Consider the following 8,281-nt stretch of genomic DNA (forward strand, 5'->3'; position numbering starts at 1 on the left):
TATGACTATAATAATAATATTAATAATAAAAATATGATTATAATAATAATATTAATAATAAAAATATGATAATAATAATAATAATAATAATAATAATAATAATAATGATAATAGTAATAATAATAATCATAATAATAATCATAATAATAATAATAATAATAATAATAATAATAGTAATAATGATAATAATAATAATAATAATAATAATAATAATAATAATAATGATAATAATAATAATAATGATAACAATTGCCCATATTCTCAGAAGAAATATATCGATGTAACTCTGTAATAACTTCCTATTTTAATTTTAAAGATGTAATTACGACTGTTAACTCTGTACATAATTTTTTTTTTTTTTTTAATTATTATTAACCTGCCTAACCCTGAAGAGAAGAAATCTTTATAAAATTGTCTAAGGCTCAAATAATGAAATCATGACTTGCCATCTCTTGCCTTATGTCAGTATATTTTGATATGGTTAGTTGTAATAATAATGATGATAATAGTTGTTAGTTGTAATAATAATGATAATGATAATAATAACAACTGTTAGTTGTAATAATGATAATAATAATAATACTGATAAAAATAATAAAAATGATAATAATAATAATGATAATAATAATGATAATGATAATGATAATAGTAATAATGATGAAAAATAATTATAATAATAATAAAAACAGCAGCAGCAACAGCAACAACAACGACAATAATAATAATGATGATAATAATGATAATAATAATGATAACAATAATAATAATAGTAATAATTATAAGAGTAATGATAATAGTAGCATTTTTGATTATGATAACAACAATAATAATAACAGTAATAATAATAATAATGATAATAAGAGTAATAATGATGAAAATATTAGTAATAGTAATAATAATACGATAATAATCAGAATGATCATCACTATTATCAATAAGATTGTAATTAATAGTATCATTATATTACTTTTTTTTGCCATCATTCTCATCATCAGCATTATCATTATAACAATAAGAATAACAACAACAATGATAATAATAACAGTAATAATAATAATTATAACAATAATAATAGCAATAACAACAATAATAATAATAATAATAATAATAATAATAAGAAGAAGAAGAAGAAGAAGAACAAACATAATACTACTACTACTAATAATAACAATAATGATAAAATAGTAATAATAACAGAAGTAATAATAACTATAATAATAACAGTAATACCTGTAAAATATAACCTCTACTCCCCCCCCCCCCCCCGCCCGTAACCAAGTGTTTAGATCATGTTGATTCTCGTGACGACATCAACACATTACTCATTAACATCGGATTGTGGAAATAGGATGAATTAGTGAGCAGTTTTGTTCATTATTGAATGTGCTGATGATGCCGTGTATGATGAATGGCATAATAGATGATCTGGTGATTTAGTAGAAACGCACACTGTAGGTAAAAAAAATAGGTTTTATTTTGTAATGTTTTTTTTTTTCCTAACACGTTATACAGTACAGTAGATACGTTTGTATATGGTGTTTCTGCTGAAAGTGTAACAGTTGTCAAGTTTTCCTGGATTTTATTTACATGATTTTCGTCTTTTGTTGTTAGGAGTTTACGACTATTGATTGTCCTTCGCTGTAACCAAGACACAAAATCGCCAAGTAGGTAGATAACACACACACACAAAAAAAAAAAGAAAAAAAAAAAAAAAAGAAAAAAAAAAAAATGAGAGAGAAAATATATAACAATTTCGTTTCACATTTTTCTTTCTCCGGAGTATTGGTTCAGTTGCCACATTATTTTTTTTTCTTTCTAGTTCTTTTTACTTCATGGATAATGACACATTCTTCATACAAAATGTACATTCCTCTGTTTCTTTCGTAGCTACGCGCTTTTTTCTGTTTTTGTTTTTCGCAAATTTTGAAGGAGATTGATCACTTTTTTTTTCATTCCTTGAAGACTCCGAGAGATTGTAATTATGTTTCATGTATTCGTCAAATACCTTCATTCCTTTTTTTTTTTCTGAGATTTATTGATAGTCGGAATAATTTTCACTCAGGAGTTATCGTCGTTTTTTTTCTCTTCACAAGAATAAAAACACGAAGGAGGAGGAAGGTAAGCGAAGGAATCGAAGAAAGAAGGATACATTAAGTAAAAACAAACAAACAAACAATCAAAAAAAAAAAAAAAAAAAACATGAGAAAGATGAAAACAAATATTTCACTTTTTTTCTCTTTCTCTCCGTTCCTCTCCAGAAGTCTCTTGTTCTTCCTACATTCGTATTTGGATTTAATAACAGAATAGAAGACGAAGAAGAAGGAAAAGAAGAAAAGAGGAAAAAGAAGAAAACAAAGCTGGGTAAGAGGAAAGACGAGAAAAAGAAATAGAAGAAAACAGATAAAGGAGGAGAAAGAAGATAGAACAAGGACAGTTATATAACAACAACAACAACAAACGTCACAGAAGAAACCGAAAATTCAAAATGAAATCCACATCGATTCCGTTTTCTTCACGACGTCAGACATAAAACCGGTGAATAAAGAACGGTGAATTATATACCAAAGGCACTGATATAAACAATAATTTGGGTACCAGAATGACTGCTATTCTTTTTCAAAATGTAAAAAAAAGGACTTTGTCGGCGTTCTATACCAGAAGCTGTAGCCTAATTTAAGGGATATATGTGGCAGATGTATAGATATAGATGTATGTTTAAATACGTATACGTTTTGTAACACTGAATGCTTAAGAAGTACAGGAATTAAGGACATGATTTCGAATTCTCTCTCTCTGTCTCCTTCCATCTCCATCTGTATGTGTGTCTGACTATCTTTAGCTTCCTCCCCTCCCCTCCCTCCCCCCTTTCTATCTCTCCTCGTTCTCCCTCTCTCTCTATCTCCCCTCCTTCTCCCTCTATCTCTATTTCTCCTTCTACCCCCCGCACACTCTCTCGCTCATTCGCTTGCTTTCTCTCTCTCTCTTCCTTCCATTTGTCTCTCTCCCCCTTTAACAATTGCTGTACCATTCAATCTGATACTGATCTGTTGATCTGAATAATAAACACCCACAGGACACCAGCTATTCCCACCCCTGCCACACAATATCCCCAGTTAACCCAAGGTCAGCGCCCTTCCACCCCACCCCCACCCCCTTCACTTCCCTAGGTCAGCCGCACGAACTTAATTCCTTCATCTCGATCGAAGGAATATGTTGCAGAAATGAGCAGGAATTCGAGGTGGTAATGAGATAACTCCCTCCCCCACCCCCCGCCCATCCCGGAGAAAAGAACTAAAGGCTCCTGTATTAGCAAAAGAAAAATCATATCCCTACGGTATGCTTGGTTACTGGTAGGTTTACCAAGTCAGTGCTCGTGTGAGTCATCCTTTGCAGTGACAAGCCAGAAGTGGTTTTATTTGTATTCGTCATGATGAAGCAGGGGATGCAGCAACAGAAAATGCAAGAAATTAGTCACGAGCTCGAAAAGAGACCATTCTTTTATAAGGTTTTAGAACATTCTAGTGTTGATAAATGGCGAAAGACAAGCGAAACAAACAAACAAACTCGTGAAATGAAGCAAGAGTCGAACCCAAGTGCTCGAAGATTCTGGGTGCGTGGGTAGAGAGCTTAACCTCAATATCCGAACCTTCGAATTTCTACCTTCGTGTCATAGGAGTTTAATGATATCAGTAGTTCATAAGCAAAATGAAGATGAAATACATAGTAAATACATTTAATATGAAGAATAAATATATCATCTCTCTCTGTCTGTCTGTCTATATATATATATATATATATATATATATATATATATATATAGAGAGAGAGAGAGAGAGCAAGAGAGAGAGAGAGAGAGAAAGAGCAAGAGAGAGAGAGAGAGAGAGCGAATGAGAGTTAGAGAGTGAGAGAGAGACAGAAACAGACAGACAGACAGACAGAGGCAGAGAACAGCAACCAAGGAACCATATAGTTGCTTGGATGATGAATCGCTTTTAACGCTTTTAAATCTGCTCTCCTGTAGCCGTTTTTAAGAGCAACTCTATGAACTGAACTCTGAACAAGCGGCCACCCAGAGTCGCATACGGCCGCAGTAAGCAATGCAGCACGTACGTTCATTGCAATAAGTGAATGCAACACGAAACAAAATACGTCATACATGTTTTAGATTAAGCAATGAATAATAGGGAAGGCTTAGCTATAAGTGGAAGATGGGAAAAATATTTTTAGTAGTTTAAACTGTAGCAGTAATAATGGCAGCAGAAACAGTAACAAAATTGGTAAAAGTAACTGGAGTCATAGTAGCAATGACTACAGTAATAGTAGTTGTAGTGGCCTTAGTAGTGCTAATAATGGTAGTGGTAATAGTAATGACAAAAATAATAGTAATAGTGTTAGTAGTAATAGTAATGGCAGTAGTAATAATAGTAATAGTGGTAGTAGTAATAGTAGTGGTAGTAATAACAGTTGTAATGGAGTAGTAAGAGTAGGGGAAGAAGTAATAGTTGTATTAGGGATTATAAGTATGTTAATAGTAGCAGTACTCGTTAGGCTGACAGCGTGGTATTATGAAGAACTGAAAGGAAAGAAGGAACAGGGATACCACGAAAGAGATGTGGGACGAAAAGGAAGGGAAATAAATAGGGAGAAATGCAAAATGAAAACAGGAAAATCAGGAGGAAGAAGAGGAAAAAGAAAGATAGTAAAAATGATAAAAAGAAAAGAAAACGACGCAGGAGGAGAAAGAAAATGATTTGGAAACAAAGAAATTAGAGTAATAAAAATACGAAAAAAATGTTACTGGAATATCACAAAAGATGAAAGACAAAAAGAAAGAAAGAAAGAAAAAAAAAAGATCCTGCGTTTACAGTAGAAGCGGATTCCATGCATAAGCACAATGAAACCAAGAAGGCCTTTGATTTTGAGTGGTCGGAGCCGAAATTACCTTTGCATATGCGTGCAGGTGTGTCCATATGTGTGTGTGTGTGCGTGTGTGTGTGTGTGTGTGTGTGTGTGTGTGTGTGTGTGTGTGTGTGTGTGTGTGTGTATTCGATTAATTCTTCAAAATATATGAGTTGTTAAATTAATTCACCTTACTGATACAAATCTTATTCTAGATATGTCAACAATACATGTAAAATATATGTACACAAACACATATATACATATACACAGTATAGATATACATATATATATACATATACATATATCTGTATACACACACACACACACACACATATATATCTATATATACATACATATATACATACACACATACATACATATATATGTTTATGTGTGTGTATGTATGTACATATACATATATATACACAGGATGTGTGTGTATATATGTGCGTGTGTATGTATATATCTGTATAGACATAAATATACAGTATATATACATATATACATATTACATATACACATATATACAGTATATATACATATATACATATTACATATACACACACACACATATATATACATATATATGCATATTTATGTATGCATACATATGTATATATACACATATACATGACACAAACACAGTAACGTGTACATTAAATGAACGCGGGAAGAGTTCGAAACGTCACGATTTATTTTCATTTCTTACTCTGGCTGTTTTCCTTTTCGTATATATATATATGTGTATATATTTATTTATGAATAAATACACACACATACATATATGCATACACATATGTATGTACGTGCGTGTGTATGTGTATGTGTACATATTTCTGTGACATATTTCGTACATTGTTTTTTGTGACAGCTAAATCTGAAAACCGGTGGTGAATCTCTTAATCAAGTTTCACACCTTAATAATAAAAGGTCACACAACATCGTTCTCCTGTGTCTTTCTTGCACTGAAGTTGAATCCGACCAAGCACGCATAGCTAGTTTTTATGCATTCAAATAATAAGTTTAACTTTGTTGATGCAAATTCGCGCATACATTAAGGATTCGGTTAATAACCTTTAAATCTAACTTCAAGGGAATTAAGAGGGATAATTGCCCATTTACGGATAAGAGATAAGACACAAACAAACAATCACGCTTTCCAGTTGTGATTATTTATTTATTTTATATCTTTATATATTAATTTGTTCATCTATTATCAGTATTACCAGTTGTGGTTTTGGCTGGTATTCCAAGTCCATGGTGGGGAGGGTTGGGTAGAGGGAAGGGTGTCGGGGAAAGGGGGGGGAGGCGGTCTGGGAATGGGGGAGAAGGTGTAAAGGAGAGGGGGTAGGGAGGTAAAAGGGGAGAGGGTGGATAGGTGAAGGGGAGGGGGTCGCGTGAAGTGGAGAGGAGGGGGCCGGGTAGGGGAAGTGGAGAGGAGGGGAGCGGGTAGGGGAAGTGGAGAGGAGGGGGCCGGGTAGGGGAAGTAGAGAAGGGGGGGGAGGGCAGGTGGAACGTTCACAGCCCAAGGAGCAAGGGGGCAGGGAGGAGCATAGCCAGTGGCCAGTGAGAAGCCGCGAGTCTCGGTGACCAGAACCCTACGCACGCGGCCATCTTGCTTCAGACGTCTCGAAGGCAGCGTTCGAGTGTCAACGAAACGTTGTAAAGGGGATGCTGTGATTGGGAAATGAAGATGGCGGGAATAGAGTGGCTGGTAAGATTTTGCTGTAATGAATGAAATACTTAAATTTGTCCTTTTTTTCAGTAGGATTTATGTTTTTATTTACTTATTTGCGTAAAAATATTTAATTCTGTCTTGCTTTTTACAATAGAATGTGCTTTTTTGTTTTTATGTATTTTCTAAATATTTGTTTTTGTCTTTCTGTGTCAGTATCATGTAGTTTTTTTTATTTTTTATTTTTTTATTTTTTTTTAAGTGTACGGGTCGAATGTAATTAGCGCATTTGGTATATAATTACTTGCGTCATATTCCGTCACAATAATATCTGATTATATTGAGGAATAATCACATACATAACTTAAAAAATATTCTTATTAATTATAAGTTAATTATATAAAGAAGTCCGATGAAATCTTAAAAACATAATGCAAATGGTATCCTATATATATGTATATATATAATAACATTTACAATTTCATATCGATATATGCGCCACTTAAAATATGAAAAAGAAAGAAAGAAAGAAAGAGAGAAAGAAAAAAATAACAAAAAAACTCAGCAGGGAAAATTAATGAATTTACATCATATTCCAATATTTATATCAATAGGTATCATATTCACAAAATGCGCAGAAAAAGAGAACGACAGAATTAAGAAATAAAAAAAGGTAATCGGCAACTCGAAACACGAAGCCAAGGTAAGGGATATATAAGGTGTATAATTTATTTTTTTCTTAAATTTAATTCACAGCTTATGCTTATATATTCCGAAAAAAAAAAAAATCGTTGCTAAAGAATGTCTGGCGTTTTGAACTCGTTTTAACTAGAATAAAGCACATCGAGTTGCATATATCTATTGACAAAAACAAAAAAAATATATTTGTATATATTCATATATGCTTATATATGTATGTGTGTGTGTGTGTGTGTGTGTGTGTGCGCGTGTATGTGTCTATATGTATATATGTGCATATATATATAATATATATTTATATATATTTATATATATATGTGTGTGTGTGTGTGTGTGTGTGTGTGTGTGTGTGTGTGTGTGTGTGTGTGTGTGTGTGTGTGTGTGTGTATATATATCTGTTTACATATATGTATATGTATATATATTTATATACAAATGTGTGTATATTTACATATATATATACATATATATATATATACATATATATATATATATATATATATATATATATATGCATATGTATATTTATCTGTATATACACATAAGAGCATAACACGAAATTCAGAAATAAGAAGTGGCTCTGTTGGAAACTTTTTCATTCCTGTGTTCGTAACCTCAACCGTCATCTAGGAGATAAAGCGGAAAATAGAAGATAAAAGCTAAAATCATAAAAAAGTAAATGAGATAACAAGTTAGGAAATGTGTGTAGGATATAAGCTGAAATAACCGTAACAGTTTAAAAAAAGATGAGAGGGAATGAAAAAAAATTAAGAACAAGTATGTAGATGAAATTAAGGAAATGAAGATGGAAAGACGGATTAATAAAGATGAAAGGGATGGAAAGAAGAAAGAAAAAACAATCAATCCACCTCCATCTTCTCCGAATAAGCACTCAACGTCTGTTTGTCTGAGAGCGATGGTCGTTTCAGTTGTCATAAAAGTCGTTTCAAGAAAGTAATGGTCGGGTTGTTGTATTAATGGTCAGTTTAGGTAGATAGTGGTACA

This window comes from Penaeus chinensis, chromosome 8 (genome assembly GCF_019202785.1).
Source record: "Penaeus chinensis breed Huanghai No. 1 chromosome 8, ASM1920278v2, whole genome shotgun sequence".
NCBI lineage: Eukaryota > Metazoa > Arthropoda > Malacostraca > Decapoda > Penaeidae > Penaeus > Penaeus chinensis.